The following is a 26,575-nucleotide window of genomic DNA, read 5'->3' as shown; positions in this document are numbered from 1 at the left end:
TTCTTTCTTTCTTTCTTTCTTTCTTTCTTTCTTTCTTTCTTTCTTTCTTTCTTTCTTTCTTTCTTTCTTTCTTTCTTTCTGAGTGATGTTTGACACTCACCATCCATAAACTACACTTGCTCTGATTTGCATCTCCAATTCTTAAACACTTGAGAACGTTCCTGCAATCTTCATTGGTTCTTACCCGTGTGATATGACACGATATCACACGGGTCAGCGCGTATGCATCAACACGATACGCGTGCTCGCTATTTGAACCAATCGGAGGCGCATAGCAACACCGGGACTGATCGGGACTGATTAAGCCCTAGGTAGTTTCTGGTAAAATGTAGGATTTAATTTGATTAAAATTTGTAATACTTATGATATTTCTATTTGAATTGAAGTATTTAAGAATGAGAATAAAGGTATAGTTTTTAGCCGCTGTCGTGCATCTATCGTCTCATATAACACGGGCGACACCATTATATTTGGCGTAAAACAACTCTGCTTCTCCTCGTTGTTTTACTTAAAATAATGATGTCGCCCGTGTTATATGAGACGATAGATGTACTCCAGTGGCTAAAACCAATAGTATTGGCAATACCTTTATTCTCTAACTATTATGCTGCCATGTAATGCACAGGTTCTTACAGTAATCGGCGGGAATTGTTAGGCTTTTACCGCTACGCCGAAAAGTAGATCCACGTTAAAGAGTGATACAGTTGACCTGTCACCTATCTGGTCTATATTGTGCGTGTAAAAGAAAATAGACAACGTATAGGACTTGAATGAATAGTTTGTGATGCTTCTGGCGAGATGTCACAATACAATTATTCTTGAAATAAAATATAGATATATTAATCCGCGATGCCGGCCAGCCGATTACGAGCTGATCAAACTATACATCAACATGATATCTTTGTGAGGATATTTCTAGTGATAACAATACATATATTGTGACAATCAATTGCCTCATACTGCCGATATATTACATGTATAAATATTATTTTCTGCAACCCATCGCGTTTAATATAGAAAGAGTTCTGTTTAGTTAGTTGTTCGTGTGTTAGTAAAATGTTCTACTGAAAACACGCGCACATAAAGCTATCTGAACCCCTGACAATTTTATAGTTAATTGTACCAATGTACCTCTAAACTAAGACTCCCAAGGAGTTTATTCCGGTTGTGTAGCGCAGGTTAGTTATTGACCAAAAAAGGCGAGAGGGCCCATATTTACGAATTAGGCTAAATTCAAAATTAATTTTTGTCATTGATTGAAATTTTGTCTGTTTAACATTACAATGCAAATTTTAATGCAAGGGCTCTTTGATTTCTTCAAATAAATTTTTATAATGATGTAGTGTATTGCATCTTAATAAATAAAATTTAAATAAACCTGGTGAAAGTGATGGAATGAAGAAATGACGAGGAAAAAAAACCCATTTCACAGCTAGAATATATAGTTAAATTAAATCACATACCTATATCGTTTTTGAAAACATAGCAAGCCAATTTAAACAGCATATCAAAAATACAATACGTACAACATCGAATTAAGCTTGGATATGAAGTGCGCTCTCCAAAAGTCTTGCATTTATTATGTTACGGCATTTTTTTAATGATATCTAGCATATATACATTTCAGTTAATTACAATCGATGCTATACTTGAGTAAAAATGAAACCATGTTTGAACTCTAACTGATTCAAATGGTATAAATTGGTGTGTCTGGTAAATAATGAGTTTGAAAGCAACTTTTGAAAATTGAAGGAAACAGTGTCAATACCAATAAAGATTAATATCACTCGATTCCTTCTATTTTCCTTTAACATTAGCTACAAGGCCATTAATTAAGTATGTTTAAAAAGTACGCGTCCCTATTATGTTTAAATTGTTTGGAATTGTCTATTACATTCCATGTATCCAATGCTAATATAAAGATGTTTACATTGTCTCTCTATATAAATATATATATTCATACCGTCTTCTATTTATTTACAGAGGACTTTGAGCAACGGACCATTAATACCGCTCCTCACAAGCAAAATATCTGGTATCGTTATGTTGACAATACCCTAACTGTATTAAAAATCATGTGAATGAGTTCAGAGACCATACCGATAGTGTTAATAACATAATCAAGTTCACCGTAGAAAGAGAAGAAAAATTTTCCTATAATTGTTGTGTATGATGTCAAGGAAACGGATCCATATTTAAACTTAGGATCTCATCACCCCTTGCAGCACACGGGCCAATATTATGACAACGCGCGAAGAAGATAAACAGCAAGAACATGATCACATTCAAGAATCTCCAAAAATGTGGTAACGAATAATCGGTGTTCAATGTGAGCGATAACATTTGGAGCGAGATCTTCAGAAAGCAACGAACAGAAACAGACCACCGGCAAATGGCGGTCGACTATGATGCGAGAGGTTGCGGGTTCGAACCCTGGTGGTGGCTTAGTATACTCTCGTGGAAAAATTGAGTTAGCTTGAAATTCCCCTGGACAAGGAACTAGCTGCTAATTGTCTCGTTGTAACCCGTACGAAACTCGGAGAGCTGATCCTGGTTGCGAAGGTCATTTGTGGAATGTCTAAGGTGTGCGCTCTTGAAGCTGCAAAGTCCCTGTGTTGTTGTTAAATGGTTTATGGAATAATGTGGGGCCGTAGTGGTCAGCGACAACCTGTAAAGTGTGCTGAGGCTTGTGGATCAACGTCTAGGCGTTATGCATGTGCGTAGCGCACTATAAATCACTGCGCTTTTTTACATCCGTGGTGGGGTGGGTGGGGTTGGTGGTGGTGGTTTGGGGGGAGTGTCAGACACCACATTCATAGACACCCCAGCAACCTAAACAAAGAAAAAGGACGACACGACCGGATACCAGTCTACGTAACGTCTTGTCACATGACGTTGTGACAACAATTCGTCATGTAACAATGATTAACATCAAAAATATCAGTTTTATGTCCGAAAGCCGAAAGCTCTTGTGTCCACTTACACATGAGTCATGAAATTCATAGATAACAATATTTATGTATATAAACATCTCAAAAAAGTAACTAAACCCTTTAAATTATGGCCATTATTCAACAACAGCCGGTTGTATTACAAATCTGTAAAATGGGCTGGAAGCAGAATTTATTTCTTCGTATTTTGACACATAATTTGTAGCAATTGTCTAAATATTGACGTCACAGTGTATATTTAAATCAATGTAACCCAAGATTTGAAAGTTGCAGTAAATTCTAGTGATTTGTATTCAGTATAATAGAAGGAAATCTGTGTAATGATATCCGAATGTTTTTGTATTGTGCAACTTGTATAAGTGTAACTTTCAAATCTGGACCTCACTACATTCAATTCAGTATCGAAGTTACGTAAGGTTACTATGCCAACGGGATCACGCGCCAGAGTAATGAACTACGATCGAAACAATCACCACACAAAGTATATGGTACTCGAAGGATATCAAAATAGCGTGATCCGGTAACCAAGAGAATTACGTAACCACTTCGATGCTGAATTGACCGATGTTTTATTGTTTTCGTATCCATATTATGGAAAGGTTTCTATACAAAAACGATTCTCTTATAAACCATCATGCGCACAGTTTCCACCTCGATACACCTGAGCACACATTTTCGTCCCAAGAGCTTCCAAGCAGAGAACAACAAGCAGCGAATGTCTCCACCACAGTCTGATTACACACTACACGTTTGAGTGCATAGCAATGTGGGAGCTGTGAAGCTTCTGGCTAAAATGGGCCTCTTTGATTGGTTGTTCTCGAAACCTCAAGTGTTCCCTTCCTCCAATCAGAATTTATTTTATATCAAACGAAAGCTAACACTTCCCCCTAAAAACATTTTAGTCACTAGGTCAACAGATAACACAATTCAATGTTATAGCAAGGCGAATGTGGAAAATATGTTGAAAACTAAAAATGTAGGTCCAAACCTCAAGTGTTCCTTACAATATATTTTAAATTTTATGTCATTAAATGAAAAGCACACTTATATTGTCCATACTAGAGTCACTAGAATGAGCAATGGTCAATTATCTTTAAATTGCAAATCTTGTGCAAAAAGTTACTATTTTCGCCTGTTTTGTCATACGGTTGTAAATTCAATGAACTATGACTTTTAAAAAAGAGCGCTTCAAATGAAATGAGGTGTCAAAATGCGCAGAAATAAATTCTACTTCCAACGCATTTACAGATTTGTAATACAATAGCCCGTTTTTGATTAATGGTCATTATTTAAGGGGGGTAGTTACTTTTCTAAGATGTTTACAAAGTGGTTATTGACTGGTGCCAGTGCATATAGCTAGCAGATAGTTCCCTTTGTTCAATGTTTTATTATTATCATAACAATGCACAAGAAGGTACCAGCGTCGTAAAACCCTTAACCGAATTGAAATTTATTGCTGTAACTAAATTCTTATTCAATTTAGCGAACTACGCCAACAGGTATTGCGCACAAATTAGTCGTCAATTTGTTCCTACATTAGCATTAAAATGAGCATTTGCTGCATTTCAGATGAATGAAGCTAGTATTAGCGAAACCAGCGGGTGTATTTAAGTTACATTAGAAAGGAAAAGCATATATCTATCTTATTCAAAGATTCAGAGTTGCGTTATTATATCGATACAGTTAATCAGACATACGTATGAGAGGCTATAATGCACCTGCAATATATTAAATGTAAATATATATATTTATATATATATATATATATAACTTTAGATTTAGTATGAGCTTGAACATACGATGAATTTATCATCGGTTATGGAAAAGCAAAGCTAACCGAAAGATTTGTGCATTTTTAAGGTTTAAGGTTTGCGATAACGTTTTGCATCGCAAACAACCGCCATATTGCTTTCTCTCTCTCTCTATCATCATTCAACGTTCCCATACCTCATAGAGGTCATACGCCCTTCTATCTAATTAGTATCGGATAGTTGTAGGAAATCCAATTTTAACTTAAAACTATTTCGATCAGTAAAACAAACTCAAACATGAACATCATCGATCACTGAAAGAAGTTAATTATATTGACTTTACACACAACTTGGGGTACTGCTTGAGGTGGTGGCTTGAAGTTATAATATAGAGAACATATATTCTTACTCGGGTTCATTATTTTTTTCTTTTTCTTTAAATGAAAATTAGATTACATTACAGTATAGTAATACAAAAACATTCTCTATAATTTAGTTCATCTCAAGTTTGGCAGTGACGTATGTGCGTATTTCCCATGCCACAGTATCACCAAATCGCGCGCGTAAAGTTAAACGTCCTAAGTGTGCACGCACGCGTACATGAGCGTTTTGTTGACACGCTTGCAGCGCAACCGCGACTAAGCATTGACGTCACTACCAAACTTGAGGTGAACCCTCAAGTCCATTGTTTCCTTTAAGGTTACCAACTATTTTAAACTGTTGCGATTTTGTAGTTCACAGCATCTTGCGAATGGTAGTGAGCTTTGACAAAAAAATTGCATTGATCATTTCATAGCGAGTGTGCAGCAGAATTCAAATATTACAGATATACTTTTATAGGTCCTGTGGTTCTTGAGTTATGTTGCAAAGAGGGCTGAAACAACAGCACTTTTGGAAAACGTACATAACTCATTTACAACAATAAATCAAGCAAGTTTTCAAAGAATATGATTTGTAGAATGATCTTTTACAAAACATCAAAGTGTTATTTTTCAATTTTCAATAATATATTGATTCAGATAATTAAAATCGATTTTTTTGGTTGCTTCGACCAACAATACCTCGTCGACTTATGCCATGACGGTTATTATATTTCCTTCTGGGCAAAGCCAATTTAATTAACTCATGTTGACCAACCTAGAGAACTAAGTAGTTAGAAATCAAGCGGTCATTACGACTCTACCGAAAATGAAAATTTAAATTAGCTCTCATGTTTCCAATTGCAAAAAGCAAAACAAAAACAGTCACCCATAACCTCACGCTGTTCAATACGACGACAAATTATTTAATTGGCAATTCCGAGCATAGAAAGTCAACATTAGAATACATACATATTCTAGTCCCATCTCATATTTATGATAATATGGAACTGAAGAAGAAAATAGAAAAAAAAATCCATAACTGGTCTTCTACAAGAATGGTATCTAAATAAGGCGTGTATTATGTAACGGAAATCTAAAAACCAGTGCTTTTCCATTTAAAGGCACTCGTTACAGCCTTCAGATAGACGTAAGCGATCAATCGTAATCGTAAGTATCGTTAACATTAACATCACGCGGATACATTGTATCCAAACCAGCCTCCATGCCCTTGTGAAAGATTTATAACCCTGATAACTTCTTGTTGTCTCGACGTTTTGCGGAGCACGAGTTTTCATACTCCATAATCGTAAGCTCATTCAGGAATCGAATGTTTGCACAGTATTTTTAGCTCTTGGATTAATTTTACAAGAGCGAAATGAAAATCATTGATTTTACTGTAGAAACCAATGGTGGGCCTCACCACCAACCACCCTCTCCCCCCTCTATGATCATAATCATATTTGATTGCCGGTCGTACCCCCGAGTAAGGTGATGGGGTAAAAAAAATATCACTAAAATGAGCGCAAAGGATGGATCTACGATTAGCTTAGGTCGTTTGGGCGCAAACGCGTGCGTTTGTTTTGGGCGGATAAAGAATATTAGGGGGAGCATCCCTTCGTAGTTCTAAGGTTAATACACATTTTATACTAAATTATTCAAAATTGATATTAATACAAATGTTATACCAAATTATTTAAAATTGATATTTTTGATATTTAACAGTCCTCGGAGTAAACTTTATAAATCTAATGACAAACAGTAAAATGTATGTAGCTGGGAGGAAAAACCATCCATCATTTACAAATTTTGACCTTTCGTATTAAAGATAAATATTTTTTCCCAAAAAGTCCTAAAATTTTAAAGTCTTTTTGCAAATCTTCAATACGAAAGGACATTCCTAGTATTCAGAATACAATTTGATATGTCTGATGAGTGCTCTCATGCCCCACAACAAATAGTGTACAAACGTTGCTATCCGAGCCCTTGTATTTTTTAAACAGTCCACACTTCTAAACTGGTTAAAACAAAAATGGCGGTTAATAATAGTAAAAATCCTCATTCAAACCTTACTAGGCGTCATGGGTAAGTTTATTATGCAGTTTTGATGATGATTTCTAAACAAAAGACAAATGAAAAATAGTTTCTCTACTTGTCCGCCCGCACACAAATACACCCGAAAAGTTTTAGAGGACAACCAAAAATTTTTGGTGGTCTAAGTGATTTATTTGATTGTTTGATTGCTTGATTGCTTGATTGAAAGATTGATTGCTTGATTAATTGATTGATTGATTGCTTGCTTGATTGATTGATATAGCTTAGTGGCAATAGAAAAGTCTTAATTTGAAGTGGAAAATATTTCAAATATTAATACATATTTGCTATTTTTTAGATATCCTTCATAATTGTGTCCAATATTGTAGAGTGATCAGCTTATGTGATGTTTTTCTGTATTTTTTCTTTCATGTCAACATTGGAAATCCTCTGTGATCATCATTGAGCAGGTAAGTAGAATTATATTTAAACCAAAAATCTCAAAAATATAAATTTGCCATAAAATTGGTATTTTATCGCGAATTTCAAAAACTCAAAATTATTTACTATCAGAAGGACATTCCTCGTATTCATAATGCAATCTGATGTGTATGATGTGCTCTCATGTCCCACAAAAATACTGTACAAATCCATTATGGATTGGAATGGCCAGAGTTATTGGAAGCTCGCCAAGAAAAACAATGTTTGTCTTCTAGACGATTGGTGCCAATCAAAATATGCAACATATAGTTACTTGATTTGTATGCCTTGACGATACTTTTCAGTAACTTTATTTTGACTCGAAAAACTCCGCCAATGACGCGGTTATTGACTGCATATTGTGCATGGTGCAACCTCAGAGAATATATTTATATTCTCTATAATATTTGTATGTTAAAGTACCAAACACCTAATAAATTTTGGAAATTGACAAAATAGTAGAAGCTCTCTTTAGAAGCTTTAAATTTAGTACTCTCAGGTAGAAGTCAAAGTTAATCATTGTTTTTGTAAAATTTACAGATACATGCGCGCGTCTGAAACAAGTTATAGAGTATTTATTGAATTTGTTGAATAAGCAATTCGAGACAAAGAAGGTATGATGACATTTGTGTCAAAGCTCATTGAACAATACTAGCATATAGACAAAACATTGTATAATGTTCTAGACCTGGACAATACGTAGCAACAACTATCACACTAATATATGCATATATTGTCGGTTCTTTTAAATACAGATTTTCGTTTCTTTTCCAACTTATTCATCTTTTTCTGCATAAACTGTATATTTGTGTGCCAATTGAGGGCGCTATTTGCATATATTTTAAATTTAATTTAGCCAATAATATATGTTATTTCCTAACATTACATGATAAAAAGTTTTTTTGAAAATTTCATCACTATTTGTTACTCTTTTTCTGATGTTTTAATGGCATTGTACCAGTTTCTACCCTTGTTAAGATGAAAACACGATTTAAGATAAATAGCGCCATGAGTGTTCACCTTTTCTTAAAAATGTAGCTTTACATGCTATCAAACAACCGTGTACATTGTTACATCCAATTTGAAGTAGAATGCACTGTAACAAAAGATGCGATTCATCTTGCACATGTTGTACTTGTACGAGCTAACGTGTAATCTTAGATGTAAATAGAGAAGCTAGTCACTATTATAAACATAGGTTAATGACATTTTGTTCAATATCATCACTGTCATTGTAAAACATGAAAGACCTAGTAACAGTTCCCAGGAACAATACACCCACTTTGTTATTATGCGATTTGTAAGAAAGGTAGTTAATGTGATAACCAGCGAGGTGAAATAAAATCGCTTGTTCCTGTGTCATTGTATATTGCATAGTAATTGAAAATATTATTCGATACTATTTTCAGAAATGGGTCGGTATCAGTGGCGTACCGTGGCCGCTCCTACCCCGGGGGCTGAAGAAAATTCAATTTTGCTGCCCCTTCCTCAACAGCCCGAAAAGGTTGACCTAATTTTTTTTCGGTGGTTTGAAAAGTGAAGAGCAAAAAAAAAAAAGCAACACATTCTGATGTATAGTACCATTCTTTAACATTTTCCGCCCTTTTTTCTTTACTAGTTCTTTTTGCCGCCCCTTCGTTTTTGCCGCCCCCTGTTTTTACCGCCCCATCTTCTTCCGCCGCCCCTTCGTTTTGGCTGCCCCTGCTTTTACCCCGCGCCCCAAAGGCCCCCCCCCCAAATACGCGCATTGGTATTGTTGTCAGCACAAGGGCACCGACATGACTTCTGCATCTTCACATACGTCTCTTTTTTGATAACACCCACACGATGTGCATTCACTAGTCTTGGATAAAGACGTCTGTGTGATATGAATGTGTGAGTGGCTTCTTGGCAGGAGGCATTTTATGTCAAACAGTTAGCCAACGAAACAAAATACACCCACATACACGACCCCTCACACACACCCCCTGCGGACCCGAACGACTCATAATTTGCGCTTTGGAGAATTTTGTATTTTAAAATGTAGCTTGCTTACTTGCTTGCTTACTTGCTTATGTCGACTTGTCTAGTCGGACTCCGTTGATGGCTCTCCACACAACTCTGTTCTGCATGCAGTTCCTAATGTCTTGTCTCTCTAGTCCCGTATCCTCTGTTAGTTGCTTGATGTAGTCCTTCCGTGGTTGTCCTCTTGATCTTTTACCATGCCACAGCAAAACTCTGGAAGCTGCCTCTGTTTCACTTCTGGCACAGTGTCCAGCAAATCTCAGCCTTTTTATTTTCAGCCTTTCGGAGATTGGGGAAAGATTGCCGTACAGCTCCTTATTGGTGGTGTGCGACTGCCAGGTAACATTAAGTGCTTTTCTCAGTAGTCTTGTGTAACAGCCATCAAGCGCTTTCCTAAACCTTGATGTAATTGTCCAGGTTTCTGCGCCATACATCAGCACCGATTCGACTGTGGTGGTGAAAAGCTTGGTTTTAAGATTTCTAGGCAGGCTGCTCTTCCATATCTTGTTCATGCTGTTGCATGCCCTCCATGCCTGGGCTTTCCTGATGTTAAAATCCTTTTCACTGCTGCCAATCCAAGCCCCAAGGTATTTGAAATCGTCGACTACTTCAAGCTCGCTTCCATCAAGTGTTTGGATTGGGGATGCATCCATATTGCAAACCATTGCCTTGGTTTTCTTGGCGTTCATGCTGAGACCGACTGTTAGTGCTGCAGTCTCAACAAGATGCAGTAGCTCTTTGGCATCTCTGAGACTGTCGGCCAATAGTGCTATGTCATCAGCGAAGTCGAGGTCTGTAATTGTTTGCGGGCCTATTCTCCGACTTTTCCTTGTTTGTAGTGTGAGCCCTAGACGATCTTCATTCCCATGTAGTGCTTTCCTGAGAGCATAGTCTAGGACTGTTACAAATAGAAATGGCGCAAGTGTGTCCCCCTGAAGTACTCCAGCCTGAATTATGAAGTCGTCAGTGATTCCATCTGGTGTGGTAACATGGGCAACAGTGTTCTCATAGGTGTTTCCAATAGCCGCCACAAGTTTCTCTGGTACTCCATATGCTCTTAGAATGTCTAGCATTTTCCTTCGATGGATGGTGTCAAATGCCTTTTTAAAATCGATGAAGACCAGTGCTGCTTGGAGATTGTTGTTGTTTATCTCTTCAATAATTCTTCTCAAGGCCAGAATTTGTGACACTGTCGACCTTCCAGGGCGGAAACCATTTTGGTTCATTCGTAGTACAGGATCCAGGAAGGGACGAATTCTGTTGAGTAGTAGTCTGTTGTAGCTACAATTGTAGCTACAATTGACCCAGATGCATAAAGTGAGAAAATCAAATCAGAGCAGGAGTAATTTAGGACGAAAAGTGTAAATCATTACGCCAAGGCGACGAAAAAAAAACATGTTCTACGGGCGCTCGGACTCTTCACGTAATTGTACATTTACTACAATTGTAGCAAATGTAGCTACAATTATGTAAAATCAGCCGTTTTGGGACCAACATTAATTTAGTTTTGGCTGAACATGTTTAGGAAATATGTTTGTAAAAAATAAATTAATTTAGGGTAATCTTAGTCTCCAGAAAAAAGAAAGAAAACAAAAACAATAACGCCCGATCGACCGCCCTTACGTGAAGAGTCCGAGCGCCCGTAGAACAGGTTTTTTTTTCGTCGCCTTGGCGTAATGATTTACACTTTTCGTCCTAAATTACTCCTGCTCTGATTTGATTTTCACTTTATGCATCTGGGTCAAGCACAAGTTTTTATTGAAAAAAGATACATCAATCAATATAAATAATTTGGATTTGTTTGATACTACATAGCTTTACAGAGCTGTTTCATAGTAAGAGGCCAATACAGATTGTCTATTCAGACAATCTGTATTGAATTTTATGGTATTGCGCACTTGAAATTATGGCATATTGACTTCTATGGTTTGTGCACTTGACATGATTTTATGTAACATTATGTAACATTATGTAATCCATTTATGCTTGGTGTTGTGTATATTTTAGTTTATGCCTCATTCTGCATTAAGTTTCTGATGAGTGAGGGCCTATTGGCCCTTACGAAACAGCTCTGTAAAGCTATGTAGTATCAAACAAATCCAAATTATTTATGTTTATGCTCCCTAACGGGTTGAGCACTTTCCTTTTGGATGGTTTCAACTAATCTGAATTTAATTACATCAATCAATATCACATCTTTTGAGATGATAACTCTGGGATTGCACCATACTGCTGATATTACATGTATAAATATTATTTTCTGCAGCCCATCGTGTTTTGTGTACAAAGCATTAAGTTAAGTCAATTCGTGTTCGAGTGTTAGCAATATATTCTATTGAATAAAATGAAATTAATGTTCATATTTGCGAACTGGTTATAGATAATTGTGTTAGTTCAGTATGAGCTTATCAGAGATCTTATCCCGGCTGCGTACATTAATTGAGGTTTAACTAGGATTTGCGCTTCAGAATCACATATCCCCTTGTAATTGTAGGTTAATAAATGCGTATCACGTTTTTGGAGGGAAATTGTACAATATAATGCACACGTACATCTCAGTACAAGTGTATTATTTTGTACAATTCCAGAGCAACAAGTAATACGCATTTATTCACCTATTTCATACACGACTAAAAAATCCCTTAAGTTTTGCTACTTTTATAACTGCAATATTGTCACTAAAAATGTTGGAAAATACATGCAAATATATGGTCGAATCCAACCAAAAGTGTCCACAGGCCAAAAATAAAAGTCCGAAATAAAAATGTCTCCACAATTTTTTCCTTTTGCCCATTGATTGATGACATATTGGCCTTATAGGAACCAAAAGTGCCATTACTAATCTTGAAAAATAAATCCAGGACGTGTGATAGTAAATGTGATATCAAAACCCAATGTTACCTACGAATACCACTAGGATGCTTTCACTATCGCAATACTAATCAACCTAAAACAAATGGAATATTCCCATTAACGCTTTTTTCGTGTAATGTAGACCACAGGGTGTCAGGAAAATGCTAGCTCAACCAGAAAATATTTGTTTTTATTTTTATAACGCGATCAATATGATCTTAGTCAATTTATGCTAGTTTATTTTTGAAAATGAAGTTTAGGTCAGTTTCTGTATTTTATTTATCAAATGAGTATGAATCAATTTACACATTGTATAAGAACGAGTAGGATATATGTTTTCAAGAATATTAGGAATTATAAGCATACACCTAACGCTTTATACAGTGAAAAGGTGAACAAACCCGGGTATTCGTAGGTAACATGAGCGATTTAACAATATCTATATTGAGTTTAGAGGTTTAAAGTTTGCTATTATGGTAGTGAATTAATAAAATGGTAGTTTTAGATCTCTTTCAGATGGTACGTCCAAATGAATAAATGCTATTACCTTAGATCAAAATTTTTTGATGCTTTTAGCAAGATTTTGACCACTTCATTTTGATATACAAGTAGTTAATCAGCAATTTTACATAATAAATAATTGTTGAATGAATCCGTATATGGGTAATAATAGTGTCCTGGGGTACCGCTTAAAGTTTTTGACAATTAATTTCCATTGGTAGCGACACTTCATTACACATGTCATGTATTATGCTGTATTCGTAAGTAACATTTCAGTATTTGTAGGTAAGAATTAGACTTTTGGATATCCCAATCAAAACTTCATTTTATAAAGCACTTTGAATGTATCATTTTCTTTATGTGCGTTTATTGATACTTTAGACCCTATCATGTATTAATAATGTCGGTTCACAGCGGTTGAAAGAGTATTGAAGTAAGAAACAAAGGCACTAAAGTGACTTTAATTTGCTTAATTGCACACAACTCGCTTAAAACCGTTATTGCAGACTTGTGAAGTCCATCTTGGAGTCAGTTACGTCTTGTGGCCTTTCGTTTGAGGGCAACTACAATTAGCTTTATACCAGGGTCCATCATTATGTTGTCTAGATCATGAGACAATGAGAACAGTCGTTTTTTCCATGGTATTCGTAGGTAACCTTAGCGAAAACGTCAAAAGTTACCTTCGAATAAACCAATTTGGACACAAATTACTCAGACACCAGAAGGTCGGTAAACATATAAAATGAAGCACACATGACAGTTGATAAATCCAAGTTTTTATCCCCTTCTAATCTTCTTTGAATCTGATTTTTCTTTCAAATGAGCAGACCGTCGTCTATTTCAGTACATACTTTTCAACAATTAAGCCGTATTCAGTTTTGCATGGTGGGCATGTATGTGAATTCGTAACTTTCATTGACATATGATTTGATAGCAAACATACAGACCTTCGTTATGTACCAATATGGGCATTGGCATGAATGGCGGTGTTTCACAATACTGTCATGATGTCAAATATTGTATTCGTAGGTAACATTCGGTTACCGAAATTTACCTACGAATACTTGCTTTTATTGTTGACATCTCAGAAATATTTAAACGCAGGCTATTGAAACTTGGTAGAAATAAAGAGTGTATTACCCTGCACCTATTGCTTAACTATTGTTTACTATTCTCTCACTTTGTGGAAATGACACAGCTTTTAACATGTATTCGGAGGTAATGCATATTTTTTACCAAACCTACCTTTGTGCCATTTAGAATTTCTGGCAGCTAAACACAATAATAAAGATGCCTGAATGCAATGCATTTCAGTATTGGACATATCAAAGCTTGTATCAATTGCGCATTTATTAGTGATTTCCATTTTTTAAAGATATATCTAGCGCTATGAAAATTGTATTCGTAGGTAATGTAAAAAATACCACTCAAAAAAATGATCACAAAAATTCATAATTATGTACAAATATGTGAAAAATTGAACAGGCAATCTTTGAATACACGTCTTTCAGGAAATCAATTTAGATTCAATCCAATGACTTCTTTTCATAACTGATTTAGACGTTTTTAAAAATACTTTAAGAAATATTTTGAAAAAATGGGTAAAAATAGCATGTTTTGGGGTCTATGTGTCCAAGTTTTTCACAGAAGGGGTCTTATTATATATGGCGCGAAGCGTATGATCAAGGCGAATAAACACAATACAAAAATTAATGCCAATTGATTAATACTTTTAAGTTATGGCCCTGAACATGCCGTGTACACTTTTCGTTGGATTCGACCATATATGCACCCACCCGCAAGAAAAAATATACAATATTTATGCACGGCTAGTAATTTACTAGCGTTTGCTCTGATTGGTTCTCACTATCTAGGAGTATATGAAAATGAAATATAATGCAGAGTATCCAAAGCCACATTAATCAGTGCGACAATATGGATATTATGTAGACGTTTTTTGACTTAAAGGGTGTCCCAAAAGTGACTTTACAATTTTGAACCGTCATATCTTTCACAAGGATTGGCCTAGGGGAAATCAAAAGAATGCAATAATTGTAATACCAAACATCAAACATGATACATTATCCTTCCTGAATACAACATAGAAAAATAAACCTCAAATTTAACATTATCAATACTGGTAAAGAAAAAAAATGTATGTTTTCGTTGAAATTGTGAAATTTTACGCTTCGCTCTTCAACTTCCTTTTTTTAAATAAAATTTCTGGAAAAACGTGTTATGATAGGGTTCATGATGATATGTTAGTTACAATATAATTTTCATAACATACATGTAAGACATGTATCATAGCAGATGCATTATTAATGATGTAGTATCATAGCCAGTATATAGTGCATAATTCATTGTATTATCCAAAATCAGTGACCTTTTTTTCTCCGGGCGTCGCGGATTTCAGATGAGAGGAGCGGTTCCGTTCTGAACTTGTAATCAGTTTGAGATGAGTATTGAGGTATTAAAGATCCATTAAGTGATTTGCTCATCCGGACGATCATATAAATCATCAAAATGCAGATTTTGGTACCTTTGTCATTGTCATACATGTGCTAACATAGCCTGCTAGTGGTCAGCCGAAATCAGTATATAAATTAGCTACATGTATTTGAATGGGACTTCAACTTCGTCAATACTGCCGTTTTTCCTCGGTTTTTTTTATAGATGCAACATAATTTATATTTTACTCTTTTGATTTTTTGTTTTGGGGAAGTTACCTTGATTAGTGATCCGATTTTAAATAACTTGTGCTTTTCTCTTCAAATTATTTAATTTTGAAATGTGTTTAAATTAATCAAGGATGATTAAAATTTATATAACAAAACTTATGCTTGTATAACGCTAGATTTTACAAGATTTGTGGTTATATGTTATGTTGTGGGAATACAGAATAACATCAACAAAAACAACGTATGAGGAGACTTCATGACGATGTGTAATTTAAATTAGTAAGGCAGATTTTAATTATTTTTCCACGCAATAGATTACTTGCTTGAAAAACATTCTGTACTTCTTCTAACAACACTTTTTCGTGCGATTTCTTCAAATCTTTCCCCAAATCGTGCTTACAACTCCTAGCAGAAACGACAACATTAATTAAGTATGCCTGAACATGACATGTCTTAATGAAAACGGAACGCGAAAAGTAAGACATGAACATTATTTATATACGTACGGGGTGTTTATTAACTGGTTGGACGTGACAGTGCATATAGCTAGTAGCTTAGATTCTGTTGTTTAATGTTTTAACATATACTGGCACTGCACGAACAGGTAGCAGCTTAAATCAAACAGTCTTAAAATCTTTAAACGAATTAATTTAGTGGTGTAACCAAATTCCTATATGCAATCCAACGCACTAAGCCAACAGCTATGCCGAACAAATTAGTCGTCGATTGTTCCTACAGTAACACCATCAGGCGAGTATTTAGCGAAATCATATGTATTTATGTTGCATTAGAAGGGGAAAACTATCAGCAATGTTCACAGATTTCTATGTACGTTGTATATTAGGTTTCGTTGCACCTGGAATATAATAAACGGAAAAACAACTTTGGTAAATGTACTTATAATAACTTTATATTTAATAGGAATTTTTATCACCGTTTTATGGAAAAGCAAAGCAACATTAATTATTTGTATATTTTTACTTTAAGATTCAAGGGGCATATATATAACATTTCACAATGCAAGCAACCGCCATATTGCTCTCGTAGAGGACATGCACCTTTGAAAGGCTTTCAATCTAATTTGTATCGGAGAGTTGTAGGAAATCCAACCAATTTTGACCTAAAACTATTTCGATCAGTAATACAAGCTCCAACCTGAACATCATCGACCATTTAAAGAAGTCAATTATATTGACTTTACATTATTGACTGCAAGTTCTAATATGGAGGACATATCATCTTACTCTGGCTCATTATAATAATTCTCTTTAAATAACAACGTAGATAAACGGTCAAGTAATATAAGACCATGTAAGCCTTTTGTCCCTACTTGATCCTTACAAATTAAATATCCGCGTTCACGTACAAACAGAAGTGTTCTTTTAAGTGTTCTATCTACGTGTTTCGAGTACATTACATAGTCTTCTAAGCGACGTTGAGCATCGTATGGCTACAAATAATATAGTCACTTCTGGGTGAAAGCCTGTTTAATTAACCCATGTTGACCAGACTAGAGAACAAAGTAGTTTGATCAGTCATTATGTCTATGTATAGAATGAAAATTTAAATTAGCTCTCATCTTAACAATTACAAAACCATTCATTAATGCCCTTAAGCTCTTTGAAAGACAATTTGAATGGTGAATCTAAAGCATGGAAACCAATGTTACATTTAGAATACAAAAGTTTCAGCCAAAATTGTCATGTATGTTTTAATTCATACTGTTATAGTCCCATCTCACTATTTGTGACTATGTGAAACTCAGGAGTAAAATAGAGAACACTCCATAAACTAGTTGCCTACAAGAATATTGAAATATATAAGGCGCGTATTATGTAACGGAAATCTAAAAGTGTTTGTAACCTCAAGCCAGTTCTTTTCTATTTAAATGCACACGTTGGAGCATTCTAATAGAAGTTGTCGATCAATTGCAAAAATATAGTTAAACTATCACGCGGGTAGCCAAACCAACCTCCATGCCTGTCAAAGATCTACAACCTTGATCTATCTGTTAAAACAAGAATCACTAACCGCGTAATATTGATATCCAACTAGTTTGCCCCACAGGGCTATATATTAGCCCCGATAGAAGGCAGGGCCTGAAGAATGGGGAAAACTATGGGCCAACAAGTTTTTAAAAAAGTAATAAATACGAAATGGGTCACGGGCTGTCTCTAAGTACTTTTTTGGTTATCGACAGCCCATCACCCAGTAGAGACAGCCCTTACCCTTGATACTGTCCCCAGTATCAACAAATAACATCAAGCCCGCAAGGCCGGCGACTCCCATACGACGACTAAACACTCCAAGTAGGACACCAATATAAGGGCACCGCATGGTATGAAAGCAAAAGTAACCTTGAAGAACATCATGGTTCAGCTATGGTGCGGGAACCGCTCTACTCCAACAGAAGGTGCTATGATATAGACTGAATATTGGCCAATATTATGCCCAATCTTTGACCTCATATGACCTTTGATCTCGGATGATTCCACTCACCAAGTTTAAGCCCAATCGGTTCAAGTTTAAAATTTGACCTTTGAACTCTGATTTCAAACAAAATGTAGTTTATAAAACTCCTCGTATTTTTCTCGATCTCCCGTGTGAATTTGGCCGAGTTTAAGGCCAATCGAACAAAGATTAAAATTTGATTTTGACCTTCACATTACCCTCACATGAAGGATAATTTCACCCACCAAGTTTACTCATATCAAGGATTCCATCAATCAAGTTTAAGCCAAGTTTAAAATTTGACCTTTGACCCTCCCTTTATATCAAGAATTTCACCCACCAAGTTCCAATCGGACAAAGTTTAGACTTTGACCTTGGACCTTGGACCCCCGATTTCAACCAAATGTATTTGTTCTCGATCTTATCCCGTATGAATTTGGCCAAGTTCAAGGCTAATCGGACGAAGTTCAAAATTAACTTATGGCCTTTGACCTCCGCATTTCCCTCATATCAAGGATCCCACTCACAAAGTTTAAGCCCAATCGGACAAAGTTTGAAATTTGTCCTTTGACCTCCAATTTCAACCAAAAATATATCACTTCTCGTACTTTGCTTGATCTCCCGTATGAATTTGACGATATTCGGATCAAAGCTGACGGAGCCATCTGACCGGCTTCCATTATGAATTGGACACCCATTGGATTGCAGTTTGCTTTGACGTTGTACGTTCAGGGCATTACGCGCGGGTCTTTCTTTAGGTCGTTAATGAGCATTCTTTCCAATGTGATTTTGGCGATCTGAATGAAAGATTCTTTTTACAAATCCATAACATAAATGCTCTTTTGCACGGATCTTGATAATCAAGGGTATCTCTAGTTGAGGCGTTTCTAATCCTCTCTGAGGTGTTTCTAATCCTCTCTATTAAATACACCCATGATTTTTCTTAGACAAGCCATATCAAATACCAGAAGTCGCTGCTCATCACGTTTTTGTCCAAGCCTCGGAGACGACATAGTTTGCTATGATAGAAAGCAGTTCGAAATGCTTTGTATAATTCAAATTTTGCAGGGGTGTATATTTTCTTGGATTTCCAGATGTGGTTGAGTTTTTGCATAATGCTTGCCTTTTCAGTGATTCCCCGTAAGTAGATGAACGATTCGACCTGATCAAGGTTTTAATTTACAACGGCTATGGTGGCTTTTGTTATTTGTTTACAAATAATCCTTACTTGGGTTTTAGTAATATTTATGGTAAAACCGAACTTCTTGCTTTCATTGTGAACTTTGTCAACCAATAAGTTAATTTGTCAGACAGTAAAACAATATCATGTGCAAATCTCATGTTGATGATAAGCTGCTCCTGAAAATTAAAATCCAATATTGACCTCTTGATAACTAGACTGAGGACCAGTTCGAGAATGATGTTAAATAACTGGAGAAGAAAATACATCCCTGTCTATCTCCTGTTTGGATAAAACATTGAGTGATGGTTTTGAAAGCTTTAATAAAATTTTCAGAAATTCCTCCTGGTGAAAGTAGAAAGACAATCTATTTTTGGAAATGTACAAATAGTGATCCACCCTTGACAAGCCTTAAATGCAGCGTATATTGACTATATGATGGTCAACTACCTATTATAATCAGAATAAAGTATGTTTGATAGGAATTCGTGTTTAAAAGCCACTTTGTTTAAAGAATACTTCGACAAACATTGGTGCATTGCAGTCTGCTTACCCGCATCCTTTCAACGGACATTGCTTTCTACTGCATAAAAGGCTATTATAAATGCACCCAATCTCAAATTTAATCTATATTTCAATACATGAATTATCTCAAGAACTATTAAGAAGTATTATTTCAATTGAAATAACCTGCCTACCGCATCTAACTTCCGCATGGAGTGCTAGTACGGAAAATCTATTTCGTATTTCGTTATTTCATTGTTTCAGTGATGGAATATTTGTTAATGATCAGTTCAACAAGATATTGCTTTTTTAACCTTCTCACGTCATCTCCCGTAGCAATCTAGTCACAGGATAAATCTGATTGGGTGTAACCTATGTTTATATAAGACAGAAATCGGAAAAACTAGTATGTGATTTGGAATCAGGCATACTGACTGTGTGTGTCACAACGACGGACCAGTATACGTAGAAGTCAAATTTGGCCACGTTCACTTTTTTTTTTTTTTCAATATTGTTTTGTAAAATTATAGATGGCATGCGAGTGTCTGGAACAAGTTATAGAGTGGAATGAATGCTAGACATATGGAATGCTTTTAAGACAAGTCTTCAATACTCGCATTTCTGTACCATATATTTCAGAAAAACCCTTCTCTGTCATCAGTGGTAGTAAATGTTGACTGGGTGAGATTTGTATGTTTTACAGATGACAGTGACACCTTCTAGATCAGTACTGTGTCTTGTATATCTGTTCTTTGAGTTTCTCAGCCAGGGGCTATTTGGCTTATCCTACGTAAACCTTCTTATACCCACTGCAAGTGAGGTGATAAATTACACCAGGCTGATCTCCTATTTCAGTTTCATCCTTCGGTGTGACTAATATTTGTCGCAAGGTCCGGTGGATTTGAACACTTTGGAGATTCCATAACTGCTCAAACTTCTTTCGAGTTATCTTTGTTAATCTTCTTTTGCATGTTTAACGACACGTGTGTCCGTTTTGGAGATGTACTTTAAATACAGAAACTACCAATTATTTACATGCTTCTAAAGTACAATAACACCTGTACATTTTGATAACAAAAAATGTTTCTTGGTTCTTGCGCGTCAAAAACTCCAATCCTCATACCCGACCGAAGCAAATGGTATTCACTGATTTGTCGAGCGCATAATGAATTTAAAAGCTAATTTACATGTTGTCGGAAACAGCGTCAATATTGATAAAGATTAATATTCCCTCTATTCCCCTTTAAAGGACCTTTCAGTGATCCTTGTGAAAGTGCACACAAATTAGAATTGTTTATAAATTGCCTAAAAGTGAAGGAGAAGTCATTAAAATTGTCATTATGTATTTTTAAAATGAAAAATAAAAAAATAACAAAAGATGAGGAAACAGCAGTATTGACAAAGTTGAGGCCCCATTCAATTACATGTAGCTAATTTATATAGTGTCAGTATATAAATTACAGATTCATGTAAATGCATTATTTTATCTTAAATACACTTAAATACACAGATTTCGGCTGAACCTCTAACGGGCTATTTTAGCACATCTATGACAATAGTTAAGGTACCAACATCTGAATTTTGATAATTTTTACGATCGTCCGGATGAGCAAATCACTGAATGGGCCTTTAACATTAGCTACATATCAGTAGATTTAACTACGTTATAGGAAACAAAATCAAGGCCAATAGAAATTTAATTCAGTTTAGGAAAGTACGCATCACTCTTATAAATTGCTAAGCATAATGCAGAACGTTTATGTTGATATACAATACATTCGATGATAAACATATGATAAAGAGGTCTTTGAATTATGTAGTGTTTAATGATCACACGGCTTGTAATGAATGATAAATGCCAAAAGACGTCACAATGAGGTTCAATGTCTAATGTTGTGGGGCATGGAAAATCTTAAAGAACTAAGGAATAGTCTGATTCTGACAGATATAACGTTCAACATTTTTAACGGAGCACCTTCTCATTTTTAGTAAAACAAACCATGCAAAATTGTAGAAAGTGCTATCGGAGTTCGAACTTTTTCATGTTAAGTAAATGGGATATGTTTGCTAATTTTGGAAAACCATTAAAAAGTGATGTTCTAATTTCGTTATACCGCCAGAAACTCGACATGACGTAGATTTAGAAACTGTTTATACCATTATGAAAGGAATTGGGGCACACGGAACGGCAATAGTCAAGACGTTAGTTAGAGCACTGATAATGACAATGCTTTTCAATGTCTACACTACATCTGCAAAGATTTAAAGAATTTTTTTCAAAATATTGTAAGACAATATTGAAAACATGAGTCATGAAGCAGTCAATTAACTTTAGTAGCAAAATATTTCACCTAAAATCAAATTGACTTCACATGCAAAACGTCTGGCAGCGCCCTCTAAACTTTGCATGCGGTATTTTAGAATCCGCTGCATGGGTACTATATTTGTGACACCTCTACCTTATAAGAGCCATCTTTGTTAGTCTTTTGGAGATGTAGTTTAAATACAGAATGTTGATTTACCAATGCTTTACATGCCACTAAAGTACAATAACATTTGGAAAGATGCTATCGAATAAAGAAGGAACTAATAACGATAAAATAAAATGTCATAATCTTAAAACAAATCGATTGTTGGTCAGCGTTCTAGGCAATAGTACATTCAACGTGGCTTTGGTTTATTGGTTATATAAAAGGACATCTGAGGAAAAAACAGTGCCTCATGACACGAATGTGCAAGCATGAGTGCAATTGTTAATCCTACAAACCACGGGATTTCCTGACCATCGAGGTGTATAATTGTTAAATATCACACGAAAAACAAAACACATGAGCATGTAAGTTAGGAGCACGTGTGGCTGAGTGGCCGAGTGGCCGAGTGGCCGAGTGTGGCCGAGTGGATAAGGCGCCCGACTCATAATCCATAGGTTGCGAGTTCGAGCCCCGCTCGTGCCAACGTGTTGTGTCCTTGGGCAAGGCACTTTATCCTCATTGCCTACTGGGGGTCGATGAGGGTTGGATTGGATGTTTGTATAGTTGTTTATTTCAATATTGCAATATTGGCGCTGATTAAGCTGCTGCCTGCAAATTGCATTGTGTCTGTTTAGGTGTGTTGAATGTACAATTCTAGCAATTTGACCTGCGGGTCACCATTTGAGTTTGAAATAAAACATTCCATAAGTTCTTTACAAATTGTCTTTCTGCTTTATGTTCTTTTAAATCTTCGAAAACATAAGTTTTCCTCTTTCTGCGAAAGATATGTCATGTGGTTAGCCTGGACCTGGTGAGCATATTAGATTATTCTGTATCTTAAATGACCAGGCGTGCATACAGAACTTCAGCAACCGAGGGACGCGAATTTCTTGGTGAGCTTAGAAAGGATCATGAAATATTTCCCGGAAGTGATGATGTTTTTGTTTTGAGCAGTGGAAAAAAATCATGTCATCGAATGGGAAGAGGCTAACATTCTTGTCAGGGACTCAAAAGCATTCACTAAAAGAATAAGGGAAGCAATCCAAATTAGCAAAAAGGGGCCAAAGCAATCAACCAAGACTATAGGTATCGTCTCTCTCGATCACGTATACGATCCACTGCTCAAAATAAAAAACATCATCACTTCCCGGAAATGTCAACAAGCCGTTTCGCTGGAAAAGCAGTAGACCAAGTCACTTGTGATAATGCCGTCGGACCAGACGGCGAAAGCTAAAGTAGTGATTTACTGTTTCATTGCATATGACTAGCAAATGTATTGGAAATTATGATGATAATGATTGACTAGTAAAGTCCCTGATCTGATGAAGGCTGATGCAGTGGTGCATCTTGGGACATCCGTCTCTGGATAGAGCCGAGGTTGATGCCCTGGGGATGTACAAGTTTCATTTATTCATTTATGTCTCACTCAGAAATATCACAACATATCGCTTTGTATATACTATGTAATATGGTTCACAGTGAGGTATCAAAACATTGATGTTTATGGATAATATTTGTAAAGATTCAACTCCAAATTGATCGTGGGAGATAAACACATTTATTTTGAATATTTATATAAGGCTAGATTTTTGTTCAAAGGCTTTATAAATTTGTTAAGTTTAGAGAATATAGAGAATAACGGCAACAAAAACTAGGCACGGGGAGAATTTTCTGATGATGTGAAAGATAAGATAATAAGGTAGGTTTGATTATTTCTCAACGCAATAGATTACTTGCTTTAATAACACTCCAGACTTCTTCTGAAAATACTTTTTCATATTTTTGTTTCTTTAAATCTGGCTCCAATTCGTGCTTACTACTCCTAGCAGAAATGACAACATTAATTAAGTATGCCTGAACATGGCATGTCTTAATGAAAACGGAATGGGAAAAGTAAAACATGATCATTATATATGTACGCGCAGAGCGTTTATTGATTGCTTGGAAGTGCCAGTGCATATAGCCAGTAGCTTATTTCTTTTTGTTTATACCATAAAATTTATCCTAGCACTGCAAGAACAGGTAATAGCTTAAAGCAAATAATTGTCAGACCTTTAGGGTGAGTCAGAGGTGAGTATGAGCTTGCACTCAAATATTGAGACAAACAAAGCTGACACACAAAGGAATGGTATGGGTTCTATAAAGAAGATCATAACATTTGATATTAGGGGTGTCATTTCCACCCCAAAAGCACGTTTTTTCCCGGAGGGGGAAAAAGCTCAAATCTCTCGTTTTGATATATATTTGTTACATGATGCAGTCATGTCTACAGTAGAATTCATCTCGACCTTTGCAGGACTTAACCCCATTAAAAGCTATTAAACCAAGATAACACTCATTGAAACAGCTCAACTGATTAAATCGGATCTTCTCTGGCTGTGCACATGTGACTGTTTTCATGTGCGATATCGCAATAAAGTTTGCGTATTATAGCTTCAGTTGGGTAACCGATTATAAAGGAAACGAAAGGAAACAATGGTATGTGTACTTTTGTTCACGAAATGAGACAATGGCGTGCTTTTTGTAAACCAGCATTCTTGAAAATGAGCAACATAATGATTGTTGACTTAACACGGTTTGGAAATAATTTCTTCATATTTTTGGTGTTATCTGTCGTTTACATATCCTTCCTAAAACACAAAAGTACGACCCTCTCCAAACACCTAAATTAGCTAAAAATTTAGGACATGTTACAAAACTATATTGTCTAGAATTTTAGAAGAGTACTTTTAATATTGGCCGGTTATTTTTCACACAGCGACGTTAACTAGGCAATGTACTATTACCTATAACATTAACTAAAACACCAAAGTACGAATATTTCCAAACTTCTAAATTAGCTAAAAATTTAGGACATGTTAAAAACTATATTTTCTAGAACTTTAGAAGAGTACTTTTAATATTGGCCGGTTATTTTTCACACAGCGACGTTAACTAGTCATATCCCCATACTTTTAACGTAGGGCTATTTGTAGAGGTCACGCGTCAATGGGAAAGAGCACTGTGTATTGTGTATAGGAAAACGGACATAAACTGCAGTATGACCTCTATTCAAGACCCACAAGGCCTATAAATGTATTTAGTATTAAGAAGTAAACTACAGTTTCTTAGTTAAACTGGAAAACTATGGCTACTGCCATTCCACTAGCCGTATACGAATCAACATTTAGTATCATAGGTTTCGTTGCACCTGGAATGTAAATATAACTTTGGTAACTAAGTACATGTACATTCTGTTTCAGCATAAACTTGTACTTAACATAAGTGCATCAGTTTGTGGAAAAGCAAAGCAGATGATTCGTGCATTTATTTAAAATTCAGAGGGCATAGATATAACGTTTCACGTCGCAAACAACCACAATACCTGTAATTGCTCTCAATAGTACCATCAGTCAACGTTCCCACACCTCCTAAAGGACATAGACCCTTCAATCCAATTTTAACCTGAAATATTTCGATCAGGTAAAACAAGCTTCAACAAGAACATTATCGAGCATTCAAAGAAGTTAATTATATTGACTTTACATACAACTCAGGGTCCTTCTTGAGATGGTGACTTGTAATGTAGAAGACATCTTCTCTATACACGTACACACAGTCATTTGATTAGAGGTTAATAACTGCGCATCGGTTATTTGGAGGGTATTGTGAAAACATTTTGTCTTTGGAACCGAGGAATATGCCCGACATATTACCGATGCAAAGTTATTAACCTCATTCATAACCGCCACATTGATCTCTTCACTTTACAAAATAACACACAAGTTTGCTCAAAAGTTTGTAAAGATAGATGATCTATACATCTTCCCTTTCCAACAATCGATCAGGCTAAAATAGGACGACAAATAAAAAAAGTGCGTATCCAAATACAGTAGCCAGGTTGCGCGCAGTTTGTTCGACGCACATTTCGGCGCTCACGGATGTTACTAATTTTTTGAATTACTCAATTGTGAGATAATAATTTGCGTTCAATTTGCGTTCGCGTTTTCACAAATAACTAAATGTTATTGATTCGCACGCATCGCGTTTATTAATGAGGTTATGAATTTCCTCTAAATACCAAAATAAAAATAACAGTCGAGTAATGAAAGAACAAAACATTATGTATTCTTGTAACTATTCTAATATCAGGTTCATTGCATTAACTCCTATAAAATGATAGTTTGTGCAATAGAGAAATCACATGTGCCCCTTTCTGTGGAAAGCCTATTAACTTAACCCATGTTGACCAGAGAACTAACTAATCAAGTGGTCATTTAACCGGCGTGGTGGTCTAGTGGTTAAAGCGTCCGCCTCAGGATCGGGAGGTCGCGTCGAATCCCGGCCGGGCCATACCAAAGGCTTTAAAAATTGTA

The 26,575-nt window shown here is 35.8% G+C and overlaps 1 protein-coding gene across 1 annotated transcript in view; it reads left to right on the top strand.

The window, feature by feature from the left end:
• Positions 1-26,575, top strand: part of LOC140151166 (uncharacterized) — a 200,301-nt gene that overhangs the window by 70,312 nt on the left and 103,414 nt on the right. The window lies entirely within an intron of this gene.

Source organism: Amphiura filiformis, chromosome 4, assembly GCF_039555335.1.
Source record: "Amphiura filiformis chromosome 4, Afil_fr2py, whole genome shotgun sequence".
Classification (NCBI taxonomy): domain Eukaryota; kingdom Metazoa; phylum Echinodermata; class Ophiuroidea; order Amphilepidida; family Amphiuridae; genus Amphiura; species Amphiura filiformis.
This window is presented reverse-complemented; position numbering and strand designations above follow the sequence as displayed.